The sequence below is a fragment of the Mus musculus genome, chromosome 18, assembly GCF_000001635.26.
Source record: "Mus musculus strain C57BL/6J chromosome 18, GRCm38.p6 C57BL/6J".
Taxonomy (NCBI): Eukaryota; Metazoa; Chordata; class Mammalia; order Rodentia; family Muridae; genus Mus; species Mus musculus.
The window spans coordinates 26267749-26284653 of record NC_000084.6 but is presented as its reverse complement, the minus strand read 5'-3'; the positions used below and the strand labels follow the sequence as shown (position 1 = coordinate 26284653).

Sequence of the window (16905 nt, the reverse complement as noted above, 5' to 3'; positions counted from 1 at the left end):
AGCTTTGCAATTTTATGAGGTCCCGCTTGTCTATTTTGATCTTACAGCACAAGCCATTGGTGTTCTGTTCAGGAAATTTTCCCCTGTGCCCATATAGTCAAGGAACTTCCCACTTTCTCCTTTATAAGTTTTAGTGTGTCTGGTTTTATGTGGATGTCCTTGATCCAGATGGACTTGAGGCCTATACCTAAACATAGTGAAAGCAATATACAGCAAACCAGTACCCAACATCAAACTAAATGGAGAGAAACCTGAAACAACCCCACTAAAATCAGAGACTAGGCAAGCCTGCCCATCTCTCTATACCTATTCAAGATAGCACTTGAACTCCTAGCCAGCAATTAGTCAACAAAAGGAGATCAAAGGGATACAAATTGGAAAGGAAGAAGTCAAAATATCACTAATTGCAGATGATATGATAGTATTCTTAAGTGACCCAAAAAATTCCACCCGAGAACTCCTAAACCTGATAAAAAACTTCAGCAAAGTAAGTGGATATAAAATTAACTCAAACAAATCAGTTGCCTTTCTATACACAAAGGATAAACAGGCTGAGAAAGAAATAAAACAAAAAACAAACAAACAAACAAACAAAAACCATCGTTCACAATAGTCACAAATAACATAAAAATCCTTGGTGTGACTCTAACTAAGCAAGTGAAAGATCTGTATGATAAGAACTTCAAGTCTCTGAAGAAAGAAAGTCTTCTCAAAGAAGATCTCAGAAGATGGAGAGTTCTCCCATGCTCATGAATTGGCAGGATTAATATAGTAAAAATGGGCACCTTGTCAAAAGCAATCTATAGATTCAATGCAATCCCCATCAAAATTCCAACTCAATTCTTCACCAAGTTAGAAAGGGCAATTTGCAAATTCATCTGGAATAACAAAAAACCCAGGATAATAAAAACTATTCTTAAAAATAAGAGAACTTCTGATGGAATCACCATCCCTGACCTCAAGCTGTACTACAGAGCAATTGTGATTAAAAACTGCATGGCATTGGTACAGTGACAGGCAGGTAGATTAATGGAATATAATTGAAGACCCAGAAATGAACCCACACACCTATGGTCACTTGATCTTTGACAAAGGAACTAAAATCATCCTCTTTGTGCTTTCAGAAAACACTTCCCAGAAGATGTCACCTCGATGATGCTGGTCTCTTCTTAATCACCGCTAATTTCTTAGCTCCAGCTAACTAGCATCAATAGTTCCAGTAATACAAAGGTTTTGCTTTAGTAGTTTTGGTATCTTGTTAATCATAGCTGATTCTTCAGACCCAGCTAACCAGAACCACAGAATCTTCACAATCAAAATATCAATGGCCCTGAAAAGAGTCTTTAATCTTCCCTCTAAAATTTCACAAGCCAGGCCTCCATCTTCTGCACTGTTCTCAACATTATCTTCCAAGTTCCTACACAACATCCCACAGAGCTCTTAACACCGAATGGATCTTCTGGCCCAAAGTTCCAAAGTCCTTCCAAAGTCCTCTCCAAACCATGGTCAGGTTGTTACAAGAATACCCCACTATGCTGGTACCAATTTGTCTTAGTCAGGGTTTCTATTCCTGCACAAACATCATGACCAAGAAGCAAGTAGGGGAGGAAAGGGTTTATTAGGCTTACACTTCCATACTGCTGTTCATCACCAAGGAAGTTAGGACTGGAACTCAATCAGGCCAGAAAGCAGGAGCTGATGCAGAGGCCATGGAGGGATGTTCTTTACTGGCTTGCTTCCTTCCCCTGGCTTGCTCAGCCTGTTCTCTTATAGAACCAAGACTACCAGCCCAGAGATGGTCCCACCCACAAGGGGCCTTTCCCCCTTGATCACTAATTGAGAAAATGCCTTCCAGTTGTATCTCATGGAGGCATTTCCTCAACTGAAGCTCCTTTCCTTGTGATAACTCCAGCTGTGTCAAGCTGACACAAAACTAGCCAGTACAACTACCTAGCCTCTTGAACCTTACTTAGATGTCCAGGACCCACAGGGAATACCTGGTCTTGGAGGCACATTTCTGTCACCTCAGCACCAGAGGCAGAGGGAAGATGATCCTGGGCTCCATGGACAGCCATGCTCATCAGATAAGTCTCTCAGGTTCCATGGGAGACTTTCTCAATAAACAACGTGGAGAAAAATAAAGCAAGATATTCCATCTCTGACATTCACACATATGCACGTGAACAATGCACCCTCACAGGTATTCCAAACATACAAATAAATGAAATAATTTAAATGCATTATTTGTGGCACATTAAGAGTGGGCTTTATCAACCCTTCTTTTCTCACAGATTTGGCACTAATTATTGTTAGACCAGGAGTGCACACATGTCCAATTTTTTTCTTTTTGGTATGAGGGCCTATAGAATTAAGAGTAATATAAGTTTCAAAAAAATGTTGCTCAAGATGGCTACATACAAAATGTCTTGAGATATTTGATGAAAACAGTGGAAAGAAATCAGGGAAAAGGAAACAAAATCTCATTTATCTTTTCTTTTGGACTCTGGATTTTGGAGAACAGGAAAAGGAATTGTATTATTTTTGTTTGTTTGGTGTGTGTGTGTGTGTGTGTGTGTGTGTATGTGTGTACACGCGCGCATGCACACTCGTGCTGAACTCTTAGGAGAGAAATATATTTATTTCCCCCTATGCATTATAGTCTATCATGATAAGAAGTCAAGGGCTGGAATATGAGGTAGAAACCATGGAGAAATACCAACAGCTTTCTTGTAGTCAGGGTCCTGTCAACTACCTTTCTTATAAACCCTCAGCCCACATGTGTGCCTGCTGGAAGTAGGATTGGCCTTCTCACATCAATTAGTTATCAAGAAAATGTCCCACAGATGCACCCACTGTGAAGATTGACAGAGGCAACTTATCCACTGAGGTTCCCTCTTGCCAGACATGTCAACATGAAAACTAAGATTGGTATCAAAGAAAATACATTTTTTTTCTCTATTCTTGAACTAAGAACATAATGTGTGTAGATAGCAAACACATGTGAGATAAGCCACAAATCATGGGCCAAGAGAATGTTTCTAATCATGGGAAAGTCCATAACTGAAGAGTAAGAGTTGGTGGTGAGGAGAATTATTTCAAGTGTTTTGTGAGGAGATCTTGGAGATTTGAAGGGTACTGAGGATTAGGAACAATGTATGAGGTAAGAAAAGTGGGAAACCAGATCAACCTGGAAGCATTACAGAGAAGCAAATACAAACACTCAATTTGTGCAGATCCGTGAGACAAAGCTCAGCCCCTACTTATCTCCAATTAAGACCCCAGTTGCACTTTGTGAAAAGTGAGGATGATGCCTTATTCCCCTGGCCCTTCCTTTGTCTGTTCTCCTAGTGCAGAGTCCAGGATGGACATCAGAAAGCAACGAGGTTAAGCCACAAAAGACTCCAGCTTGCTTAAGGAATTAGACAATCTTTATCCTATGATCCTGGAGGAGATGAGGCTCGCTCTGTGCTTGTACTATTTAGCTCCTGTGCCCTGTACTTGTCTAAGGCTTGTACTTTCCCCTCAAAGGACAATTACACATTCCACTTCAGCATGAGGAATTCTGAGGTTCTAATGGTTCTGCCTCTTGTCAATATTGAAACATGCTTCTGAAGAGAATCTCTATAACAATGCTGATATTTAGCACATTTGCACTAAGACAACATGTTCCTTTTGGTTGCCTTTCAGGAATTCCCATGTCTCTGCTGTGCCATCTGTTCAAGGCAAGGTGTAATCCTGTGGCTTTGGGGGTATTCGGGCCTCCCTATGGTTATTTTTGAATTAGAGCCCATCTGTATGCCAGATCACAAATGTGTTTCCTTTAGGTCCCAGAAAAGATTTAGGGAAAAGAGCAGAAAGTAGGTGTCCAGGCAACACTCTTGTCTTCAGCATTGTCCAGGACATATTCTCTAGACACGTTAAGGCTGACATTATAACTTCTGTGTTCTGTCTTCTGGTATAGTTAACATTTCAGAGAAAGTACTTAAGAATAAATACAGATGATTCTGTTTAAAAACTATGTTACTGAAACATGTTCATGAGAGTAAGGAAAAAAGGTTTTGATTAAGAAATTAAAATAGGAAATAAGACAAGAAATGAGAAGACAGAAGAGTCAATGAGTTGTTTCTCATGCATCTGGGTCTGCATTCTATAGCCAGAACTTGGGTTAAAGAAAATAGCAGGCATAGGGTCACATATATAATCGCCATACTGGGAAGAAAAGGCTGGGTATCCTTGGAGCTTGCTGGCTAGCCAGAATTTCAAAATTAATGAATACTAGATAGGTGAAACAACTCTTTCTTCAAAAATAAGATGGATGATACTTTGAGAAACCTCTCCTGAGGCTGACTTTCAGCCTTCAAGTACACACACACACACACGTACATGATCATCTGTGCAAACATATATTCACAGACCTCTTAACCCCCACAAAAAAAATGTCACAAAATATACTTACTACTGGGCTGAAGAAGTGACTGAATGGATAAAGGACTTACCACCGAGCATGATGACCTGAGGTTGATCCGAGGGACCTACATGAGGGAAGGTAAGAACCAATATCCACGGTTTTCTCTCTGACCTTATATATACATGCTTGATGTTTGCATACACTATACATACAAAATAAATTAAAATGTACACACACACACACACACACACACACATACACACACACACACCAGGAACTAAAGATAAAATAATGACAAAATGTCTTGCATAATCAACAATAAAGGACCTTGGCTGCTTATCAGCCTATAGTTGGCATATTTACATCGCAGGTGCTTCTACATTGGTTACTGAGAGGTATCACCAGGATGTGATACAAGAAGAGTAGGAATCTAAAATGACTGAGTTGGAACCCAATGCAAAATCCTGATTGACAAGGACTGACTGATATGCTCTTCAAATCTGATAGCAGAACCTTTTTTCAAAGAATGACTCTTCCAAGAGTGTTTGCCTATATGCAGCTCAGAGATAATGCCTGCCGATCATCTCAGCATACACAGGGTCTCTAGGAAACACAATCCTGTGTTATCAAGGGGACTTTTCTTACAGTTTCTGGTTTGGTTTAAAATACAAGTTTCTCAATATGTATATCTTTACATTGACTTACCACTGGACACACTTTAGAGTGACTAATGATTTTATTGCAGAAATATTGCTAGGTACAGAGGGGTCCTAGGAGTATGAAAGAGGTAGAGGGGACAAATGAGTGGAATAGCAATACCAAGTAAGAAAGGCAGGTCGAGAAAGGCACAAACCCACCTGTCATCTCAGCATGTAACAGACAAAGCCAGGGATATTAGTCAATTTCAAACTCTTCATAGTTTGTTCTAGGCCATCCAGAGTTACATGGTGAGGTCCTATCTCAAAACTAAATAAAGAAACAAATGGAAAAACAATGAATTTTCCCATTGTTTTGACTGAATATTATTTAATTATGCATAGGCATTTTGTTCACTTTTCAGCTAACAGATGTCTGATATGTTTCCATTTTTGTTTGTATTTTGAGTCCTTCTACAGTAGATATGGGGTGAGAATTTGTTTGTGACACTGTGATTTAATTTCTTGTATGTTATACATCCTTTTGTGTTTTTATAACAGCTATCAAATTTACATTCCTACCAACAGTATATAGGTGTACTATCTCTCCACGTTCTGGTTAGTATGTTTGTGAGTTTTTATATTAGTCATTTTAATTGGAGTAATATAATAGCTCATTATTCTTTTGGGCTGTATTTCAGCGGTGATCATTTATACTGAACATTTTCCATGTACTTCTTGGACATTTTTCTGCCTTCTGAGAGATGTGGGTTTATGTTTACTGACTACTTTTCAGTTAAATTATTTGGCCCTTTTGTTCTTGAGTTGTTCTTTTTTATGTTGATATAAACTCTTTAACACATGTATAGTTTGTAAATATCTTCATTGATTTTGTAAGTTGACTCTGAATTACAGAATAAAAATATGTCACTAGCAATAACACGGCTAGAACTCAAGGTCATTACACTAATTCAAATAAGCCAGGCTCCAAACAACAAGTATGGCAGGATCTTGGACACATGTGGAATCAAAACACTGGATCTCGCAGAACTCAAGAGTAGAAACTACCAAGTAGTAACGTGGAAAAGATGAATAAAGATTATTTTCGTTAGAATGTAGTGAGTTACACTTGAACATTAGAGGTAAGCTCTTCTATTGAAAATTAAAATGATACAATAATCCACTATGAATTTTAAGAAAATAATTAATACATTTATTGAAATATCATATGGTACCTCAGAAATCTGCACCATTTGAGTAAATTAGTATGCCGTCTTTCTGGGTCTAGGTTACTTTACTCAGTATAATATTCTTCAGTTCCATCTATTTACCTACAAATTTTATGGTTTCATTTTTCTTTACAGGTAAATGGAATTCTACTGTGTATATGTAACTCATTTTCATTATATGTTCATCAATCTGAAGGTCATTAAGTTTGTTTCAATTTCCTAGATGGTATGAGCAGAGCAGCCTCTATGCTCTGCCCTGTATTTTATCCTAAACAAATATCACAAATTCTTCATCGTGGCTCATCATTCCACCTCTGAAAGGCCCTTTCCTTGCCAATGCTTCATTCCAATCCATCTGTCTCCCATGCATGCACAAGGCTCTTCCTTGATATAACTGCTCTGTCAGTCAGCTGTGATGCCTCGGACTTCTGAGTAAACATGTTAGTGTGCCCACATTTCATATGTATATTATATGTCATGCTTTTCCCACTATGTACTTCCTGAATATAGACTATATCTCACATACTGTCTTCTGTGTTATTACTCTAGGCTTCTCAATATTTAAGATCATCTTATCCTGTTTCCATAAATTTGCCTAAAGGAGAGTCACTGCAATCATCTGTATTTTCTCTGTATTGCTTCTGCACATAGAAGATATTCAACATGAATTAAATCCATGTTGAAGCAAATAATAAATTAATTAATTAGATAGTTAATTAATGGTAAACACGTTTGTTTTCCATTGATAACTCAGATGTAAGAATCCTCAATTTTGTTAGGTAGAGTGGTTACCTGCAAGAAAAAAATATATGATTAGGGTGGAACATTTACCCCTCTGGTCAGAACATCGTTATAAGATTCATAAATGAACTCATGGTGACTGTGTGATCTTCCAATTCTGCATCAACTCTGAAGGACCTACAACTCTGCAGTATGTGACAAGGGAAAATTGTTCTTAATTTTGACAGGAAATCTACTGGATGGAGGCACCCTGTTTCCACTTCTAGCATTTCTCTGGGGCATTGATTTTCTAGATTGAGGGGTGATTATCTACTCTCAACCATTGTCAACCAGGTGATGGTGAAAATTAAGAGCTGTGAGCTAATTGTGGCATAGATGCCATACCCTCCCTTATATTCAGTCTCATGGTGGCCATGGTATGGGGTGGTACCTGATGAGCACTGGTGTGTATGAGTTAACTCATGAATGAATAAAATAAAAAAGTTGTTCTAGATTCCTAAGTAGAACTCAATCACCAACCAGAACACATCTTTGGTCTATTTCAAGCTTCTCCATTGATGGGTACTTAATGATGTCACTTGCGAGCCTGCAACTCTACAATGTATACCACGAAAGGAGAAGTTTACTCTCTTTTGCTTATAGTTATTTTCTTAACTAAAGCTTGGTAGGTAGAAGTAGGCAGAGAAACAAGAAACAACTTATGAGCGTGTGTATAGTGTGTATCCCAGAAACTTTATTATCTCTCTCTGTTTAAGACAAGGTTTTTCTCTGTAACCTTGAATTTTGTATCCTAGAATACCCTGGGTAGACCAACTTGGTCTCACCTCACAGGGATTCAAATGCCTTTGCTTCTTAAGTGCTAGGATTAAAGGCTTACACCACCACCACCCAGCTTATTTCTACTTTTCTGAGATCCGTAATACTTTAAATCCAATCAACTGTGTCTTTATCATCATGTGTGGCCCAGATATCTTTAGACATTTCTCTATTAATATAATATTTTATTGATTATTAAGGAATTTCACATAGTGCTTCCCTATCACCATAAATTTCTAGTCCTCCCAGGTCTGCTCCTCCCCACACTTGTGGCCTTTCCCAAAAAAATATTTTTAAAAAATCCATTATGTGTTGCCACTAAAGCATTTTTTAACTCCAAGTGGCCAGCCACTTAAAGAAAAGTGAGGCCTTCCCCACACCCACCCCTTGAGTAACCCTCTATTTCAGAAAACTATACTTCAACATCTTTATCACAATTTTTAAGAGTTCTCTTCAATGGCTTTATTTTTAAGTTATTACGTTTGGGTAGTTGAGGACAGAGGTTGTCACAGAAGCTTTCTCAATCTCTCTCTCAACTGTGAGTCTACGGTTATCTATATCACTGTGGAGGAAGATTCCTTGTCCTTTACAGTCAGCCAGAGCTTACTTAGATCATGGACTTTTACACAGTATCTGGGTCCACCACGGACCATGGACATCCACTTGCCTACAGTGTCAGTGCATACTATGGACTTCAGGCTGGTCTTCAGTGGCAGGACAGGCCACAGACTCAACATGCCTTCATGCAGCAGCACAGAACATGATCATATGCATGGCTTTTGGTAGTAGCATGGGTCTCAGACACCTTTTATTATTATTATTATTATTATTATTATTATTATTATTATTAATTATTATTACTAGATATTTTCTGTTTTTACATTTCAAATGTTATCCCCTTCCTAGTTTCCCCTCCAAAAACCCCCTATCCTCTCCCCTCTCCCCCTGCTACCCAACCCACCCACTCCTGCTTCCTGGCCCTGGCATTCCCCTATACTGGGACATAGAACCTTCACAGGACCAAGGGCCTCTCCTCCTATTGATGACCGACTAGGCCATCCTCTGCTACATATGCAGGTAGAGCCACAAGTCCCTCCATGTGTTTTCTTTATTGGTGGTTTAATCCCAAGAAGCTCTGGGGTTACTAGGTAGTTCATATTGTTGTCCCTCCTATGCGGCTGCAAACCCCTTCAGTTCCTTGGGTATATTCTCTAGCCCCTTCATTGGGGACCCTGTGCTCTGTCTAATGGATGACTGTGAGCCATCTGTATTAGTCAGGCACTGGCAGAGACTCTCAGGAGACAGCTTTTAAGAAATGGTGGCTTGGCTTATAGAGGAGAGGTGAGTGTTGGCCTGCCATTGCCTCCTCAGTTGAACAGATAAAAATGGAGAGAAGAAGATGAAAATCAAAAGGCTTGGTGGAAATAACTTTGCCTGCTCTGCCATCAGGGGCCATGTCTAGATCCATGGTTCAGCTGGAGCTCTAAAACTATATTTTCCTCAATTATATTCATATAATCTATTCATAAAATTAATTGGAAAAAGACAGAGGGCACAAGCAAATTTAAAATAACCAATATATACTGTGTTCTCAGATGCTGGCCTCATAAAATTTATGATTATAGGCAAATAAATAGTCACATAATTAGTATAAGGTAAAATATGAAAATATCTGTGCTATCATCTGTTGATTCCATCAAAAGCAAAAAAAAAAACTATTCTTGACAGTAATTCAGACCTACGTGTCTCTGAAATCATGCCTCTAAATTTTACTTCACATAGGCTTATGATTTCTAATCATTTGACTTAGCCAACTAGCTCAAAGGTTATTTGTAACTTGTATTTATTGGTCTTGATCTATATTTCTCACACGTGGCTTTATTGAATACCTCCTTGTGAATATTTAGGTGAATGAGTGAATGCTTTGGTTATTATATTCCCTCCAATTTAATTAAAGAAATTAACTACTGACTGTGAGATGCAATTCGTAAAGGCTTTGAGGAGTTGGGAGTCTCTCACTGTTTCCATATTCTCAGCCTTTCTAATGCTGTAACTCTTTAATACAGTTCCTCATGCCATGCTGACCAGCAATTATAACATTATTTCATTGTTACTATTTTGAATCATAATTATGTAAATATCTGATACTGAGAATATCTGATATGTGACCCTAGTGAAAATGTTATTCAACTACCCCAAAGGAGTCACAACCACTGATCTAAACCATTATGCTCACAAGGTCATAATGACCAAATTCTAAAAAGGTTGACATGCATGCTACAGACTTCATGGAGCTCATTATATTCCAACATATCAAAACACAATCATACTTCTTTAGCTTTAGATTTCTAGTACATTTATTCTTATACATCTTCTCTTAGAAGAAATTTTATAAGATCACATGATCAAAGTGTGTTTCAGGTTCCCATGGCTGCTGTACTAGATTTTAAGAACATAGATAACTTTCTGAAAATAAAGTATGAAATGCCCTCTTAGCTCTGGTAGTACAAGTACTGTCTTGCAGCTTAACATAAAAATTAACTTCTCAAGAATGGTTGTGGGACTGAGTGAGGTCCCTAATGTAAAACAGGATTTCATTTGTTTTTCTGTATTTGTCCAAAAACAAAGGTATTGAAATTCAGAAAATCCTAGGGTATCATCTGCAAGACCCAACGAAATGAATGAGAAACATGAAATATCTACTGGTGCTACTGTGGGTCATAACTCATTAACTAGGACTTGTTATTAACTGAACTGTCCCTGTAAACAATGAAAACTAACAGAGCAGAACTAACTAAACATATAGAGATTTCTGTAAGGAATAGCAAAAGTGGAATATTCCAAAAAGGTTCCAAATAAAGGTGAACAGTGGGTAAATAAGTAATACAGAAAAATATATGCACTTTACCACCCATAGACATAAGAAATACAACTGGTCAATACTAAGTTGTTCACTCAGGATACACAGGCCATTATAAAACATGTAAAATTATGCTCATTTGGCTTTATAATAGTTTTTTAATTAAACCTCAAGAACCAGTGAAAAGGCTGGTGACTAAAGTCACTACATGTCAAACCTGTCAACTTGAGTTCAATCCATAGTACCCAAAAATAGAGGGAGAGAGCCACCTCCCAAATGTTCTCTGACTTTCCATACAGGCATCATGATATGGGCAACTACATGCACGTGCACACACACACACACTTTAATTAAATGAATTCTTAAATGAGAATAGTTTCTTCCATTTACAAAAGTTTTCTTCCATTTAAAAATGATTTTTAATGACACTCTGCTATACTCATAGATTGGCGACTGGTTTAATCAAAGAGATTCCCTCTGGCTGCTGATGGGAGCAGATGCAGAGGCCAACAGCCAAACATTAAGCTAGGCACAGAAAAAGCCCCAATTAGAGATTTCCACTGGGTTCTCTCAGGGCTCGGGAACCCTGCAGAAGTCAGATAGGAAGAACTGTAGGACCTAGAGGAATTGAGGACACCAGGAAAACAACCCACAAAGTCAACTAAGAAGGGTTCATAAAGTCTCACAGAGACTGAAGTGGCAATTGTGCCTACATGGATCTATGCTAGTTCCTCTGCATATATGTATTGACTGTTATTTTCATGTTTTTGTGGGATTCCTAATAATGAGATTAGGCTTCTCTGACTCTTATGCCTGCTCCTTGGGCCTTTTTGTTCCTACTTGGTTGCCTTGCCCAGCAATTATATCAGGGTTTGTGGTTTGTGCCTACTCTCATTGAAACTTGTTATGCCTTGTGCAGTTGATATTCCTGGAAGGCCTCCTCTTCCTCTCCCTCCTCCTCTTCCTCTTCTTCCTCCTCTTCTTCGTCCTCTTCCCCCTCCTCCTCCTTCTCCTCCTTTTCCTTTTCCTTCTTTTTAAAGGTAAATTGAGGAGGATTTTTCTGGGGAAGAGGTGAAGGAGAGAAGGAGCTTGGAGTAGTAGAAGTAGAGGAGAAAACTGGGAGCAGGATGTACATCATGAGAGAAAAATAAAAAACTGAAGCATTAAAAGAAACTGTTCTCATGATGCCTAGAGAGAAGACATTCAATGCATTTTTTTCCATTTTTTATTAGGTATTTAGCTCATTTACATTTCCAATGCTATACCAAAAGTCCCCCATATCCACCCACCCCCACTCCCCTGCCCACCCACTCCCCCTTTTTGGCCCTGGTGTTCCCCTGTACTGGGGCATATAAAGTTTGCAAGTCCAATGGGCCTCTCTTTCCAGTGATGGCCGACTAGGCCATCTTTTGATATATATGCAGCTAGAGTCAAGAGCTCCGGGGTACTGGTTAGTTCATAATGTTGTTCCACCTATAGGGTTGCAGATCCCTTTAGCTCCTTGGCTACTTTCTCTAGCTCCTCCATTGGGAGCCCTATGATCCATCCATTAGCTGACTGTGAGCATCCACTTCTGTGTTTGCTAGGCCCCGGCATAGTCTCACAAGAGACAGCTACATCTGGGTCCTTTCAATAAAATCTTGCTAGTGTATGCAATGGTGTCAGCGTTTGGATGCTGATTATGGGGTGGATCCCTGGATATGGCAGTCTCTACATGGTCCATCCTTTCATCTCAGCTCCAAACTTTGTCTCTGTAACTCCTTCCATGGGTGTTTTGTTCCCAAATCTAAGGAGGGGCATAGTGTCCACACTTCAGTCTTCAATCTTCTTGAGTTTCATGTGTTTAGCAAATTATATCTTATATCTTGGGTATCCTAGGTTTGGGGCTAATATCCACTTATCAGTGAGTACATATTGTGTGAGTTTCTTTGTGAATGTGTTACCTCACTCAGGATGATGCCCTCCAGGTCCATCCATTTGGCTAGGAATTTCATAAATTCATTCTTTTTAATAGCTGAGTAGTACTCCATTGTGTAGATGTACCACATTTTCTGTATCCATTCCTCTGTTGAGGGGCATCTAGGTTCTTTCCAGCTTCTGGCTATTATAAATAAGGCTGCTATGAACATAGTGGAGCATGTGTCCTTCTTGCCAGTTGGGGCATCTTCTGGATATATGCCCAGGAGAGGTATTGCTGGATCCTCCCTCCATTGTTGGTGGGAGTGCAGGCTTGTACAACCACTCTGGAAATCAGTCTGGCGGTTCCTCAGAAAATTGGACATTCAATGCATTTTAACTATTTAAAAAGTAACTGATTATGATTTCAGAAAAACAATGAGCACAACATCTCAGCATTTTGAATTAATAGTTGTTTTCTAGGTTACGTATTCCAATACATATAGCACCGATGACTTTTTCACCTACATTATGCTACCTCTAAAATTAAAGTGAGTTGCGGGGCAGATGGGAGGCCTTACAATAATTTGTTGCAGCTTGGTCTTTTCTCAAATAACTCCTTTAACTATTTGGATCACTAGAAATTTTATACAGCAAGGGTGATATCCCTGACATGTACTTAGCCTATGTACATTATGATCAAGAGGGATGTCACACACTGGACACATCAAGATGATGACCAATAAATCATCCCACCATCATCACCCAGTAGAGTAAATACCAGATGCAGAGCTGGGTTTTAATTCCTGGTCTTATAAGCTTAAGCTTAGCAGCTATCTCAGTTCTTATTGTTTTTTATGTAAATGAGTACACTGTCACTGTCTTCAGACACACCAGAAGAGGGCATCAGATCCCATTAAAAAAGGGTTGTGAGCCACCATTTGGCTGCTGGGAATTGAACATCTGGAAGGGTAGCCAGGGCTCTTAAGCACTGAGCCATCTCTCCAGCCCCCCTCAGTTCCCATCTCAATGACACAAACATGTCTCTAATATTGTTTCCAGGCACAATGCATTCTAAAGCCAGGAGAGATATGTAATCATTTACTTATTTACTTACTTACTGAGAAAGAGTCTTGTTCTATAGTCTTTCTCTGGCATTGTACTTGCCATGTAGTTCAAGCTAGCCTTAAACTCAAAAGTAATTCTCTTGCCTCAGCCTTTTAAAAACTATGATTACAAGCATATTACTATCTCTGGCTTAAAGGAAAGCAAGAGCATTTTACTACTTGTGTCTGAGAGCTGGCTTTACCTCCTCTCAGACACTGTGCATTCTGAAGGTAACCATTCCTACTGAGTCAGGGAAAGATATTGGGGTATGGCTCAGCTTTCAATGAAGAGAGGAACAGGGCTTGGTTCCCATCATGAAAAGAAGAATATGAACACTGCTGAAAAATGACCATGGATTGACATGTTTATTTGTTTATTGCATGCTTATCTTGAAAGAAAAATCAAAACCCTGTCAAGACCTATTTAGCCTACTTGGGGAGACAAGTATAAAACATTAAAATTAATGTATATTCTAAGACTTCATCCCCGGGTATAGACATGGTTATGTGCTAATGGGGATGGGGAATGTAAACAGAGCTATCCATGCTGGGAGTGCACAGGAGTCATTGAGCTTGTGCTGTCCCTGGAAATGGCAGGTAGAGAAGCTGGACATGCAGAAGTCAGGGTAGGAGTAATAATGCTGTCTGATAGCAAGATGATGGTCTTTCTTGGGGACAGTGGGACCATGATAGGTCCCAACCTTGTCAGAGGAATTTAGCCTTAGTGCAGGTAGAAGCAAAGGTTATGAGCTAGAATAGCCTGACAATACAAAAGCTCATGAAAATACAACAGGACAGTCTGTCTGAAATGCTCCCCAGTGGGAAGATTAATTCAGCTCTGGTGGGTTATATGTGTCCCAGAGATGGGCAGCTCTTCAGCCTGTACCTAGAGAGGGCAGATGTCCAAGTTCCAGCCAATGACAGGGTTGCAATGGGACCCAGTTGTTAAGGCCAGAGTTATGGATACTTGAATGACTTGTAGTTAATACTCAGAACAGCATTCTTGAACTGGTAGAAATTTACAAAAATTCTGTTCACCTTTTAAGCCAATTAATTCAGGAAAGATTGACCTTCACCTTGGTAAAAATCCATGATAGTATGAAGCACAAACTCTACAACTAGAGCATTTGGGTTTGACTCCCAACTTTGCTCCACACCAGCTGTGTGGCCTTAAATAAACTTCTCACTTCATTGTATTAGTCGTCCTATTTCTAAACTGGGATTTTGTTAATTTTTATGAGTACATGGATTCTGTTCAGGGATGTCAAGTTGGCTCAGCAGGAAAAGGTCCATGCTGCCCTGTCTAACAACCTAAGTCAGCTACTTTGAACACACAAGGTATAAGGAGAGAATTGACTGCCAAAAGCTGGAGCAACACAGTGAGGCAGGAACAACAGAGCATCCTTGTTCTCCGTGCTCCTCTCCTGGTGCCCATGGCACTGCTCTGCTGAGCTATTCCTCAACAGCTATTGTGATTAAGTTTACAGACTGCAAATCCTGACATAGTAACCACAGAATTAAATCAGGAAGTGCTCTATTCCTTCAGTTCAATGCAGAAAGAGACACCAGCATTATTATATGTCCACTCCTTAGCCACGTGGGGTGTTCTGAACAATGCTCAAAAACAACAGCTCTAGGGAGAACTCCGGTAGCTACAGCTCTCAGTAAAACTTCCCAGAGGTAACCAAACCCAAGCCTATCTTGAGGCCTAAGCAGGTTTTGATGGACAGAAAGGCATTCCTTTAGATGACAATGAATTCACATGAGTACAGTAGAGGAAATTTAGCTTTCTAGACAACAGTGAGGAATTTTCCCTCCATGTGCAGTGGCTTCAGGGGACAGAAGAGAGGGAATGATTACTGAAGACAAGAAGTAAATGTGGATAAGAAGGATACGACTATGTCTCCCCGGAGTGGGGAAGAGTCACATGTGCAAGGCTTCCATGCATGGACCAAACTACAGGAAATGGGTGTTTGTAAATGCCGGAAGGTGTCAGCAAGCAGCCAGATTCCATCAAGGAAAGCAGAGAGAAGCATTGTGGAGGAAAAGGGCCTTCTGCCCTGGAGACCAATGTGTATTGCTCAAGCTGCACCATCAGTGTGCTTCCTGGGAAAGGTGGTATTTAACCTAGCAGCAGTCATCAGTTTGTACACATACACAAGCAGGGGATTTGTTGCCATCCCGTGCCATTTGCAAGCACAGCCACAAGCCAGCCTTCAGCTCGAGGTGGGGATTCATATTTACTTAACTATCTGGGTTTCTTTCTTTCTTTTTTCTTTTGGATACTAAATTATACATGTAAATCAATATGTATCTAGAATTTACATTCCAAATGCAAATGGCGTGCCTGCAGCTTTGCCTTTCTCCTGTTCCATATTTGTTCTCTGCAGGAGGAATACCATATGCACTTTTCAGTGAGCCACAATGGGCCTTTGCCCTTCTTGCTTCTCAGGAAATCATCACAGATGAAGTAGAGAGAGAGAGAGCAGTTTTACAGGTTTGTTACTTCAAACAAAACAAACAGGTAGTAGGTCTTACCTGGAGATGACAATTCATCCAAGTCCATCAGTCACAGCCGTTACCATAGGAAGCCACGATGACTTCTGAAAACTAGATAATGAATACCACTCCTCACTATCAGTTGTTACTTTAAAAAGTAATTAAACCTGTAAGAAAATGAAGACCCCCAACTAGGCATAAGTGTCTAAAAGTTATTCATAGGGTATCGCCACACGAACATGTGTGGCCAGTCAAGAGATACAGTTCAGGTCTTCTTTTCATTTTACTGTGAAATGCCCTTCATATCTTACATGCATGTTTTTCTTCTGTTCATGCATTTGTGGAAGGTTCTGGAAACTTTGAGAAATGGAGGTTACCTGGAAGAAGTAAGTCACTAGGAGTAAGTCACTAGGAGCCATGTTTCTCTCTCTCTCTCTCTCTCTCTCTCTCTCTCTCTCTCTCTGTGTGTGTGTGTGTGTGTGTGTGTCTGTCTGTCTGTCTGTCTTCTTCCTGCCAGCACAAAGTAAACAGCAGTGCTCTACCATGTTCTTCTGCCAAGATGCTGCTGTGCTGGGCAAATGGAATTAGCTGAACATGGCCTGAGCCTGTAAAGCCACAAGTAAAAGCAAACACTTCCCTCTCTTACATTTTTTTCTCCTGGAATTTGATCACACTGACAAGAGAGAGAACTGATAACAGGCCTTCATCACTAATA

At 39.7% G+C, this 16905-nt stretch overlaps 1 long non-coding RNA gene across 2 annotated transcripts in view; it reads right to left on the bottom strand.

Annotated features, from left to right (window-relative positions):
- Positions 1-16295, bottom strand: part of Gm41679 — a 61514-nt gene extending 45219 nt beyond the window's left edge. For both annotated transcript variants that reach the window (XR_877254.1, XR_877255.1), the window contains exon 1: positions 16230-16295. This is a non-coding gene — a long non-coding RNA (predicted gene, 41679). The remainder of the gene's footprint in view (positions 1-16229) is intronic.
- Positions 16296-16905: the final 610 nt, after the last annotated feature.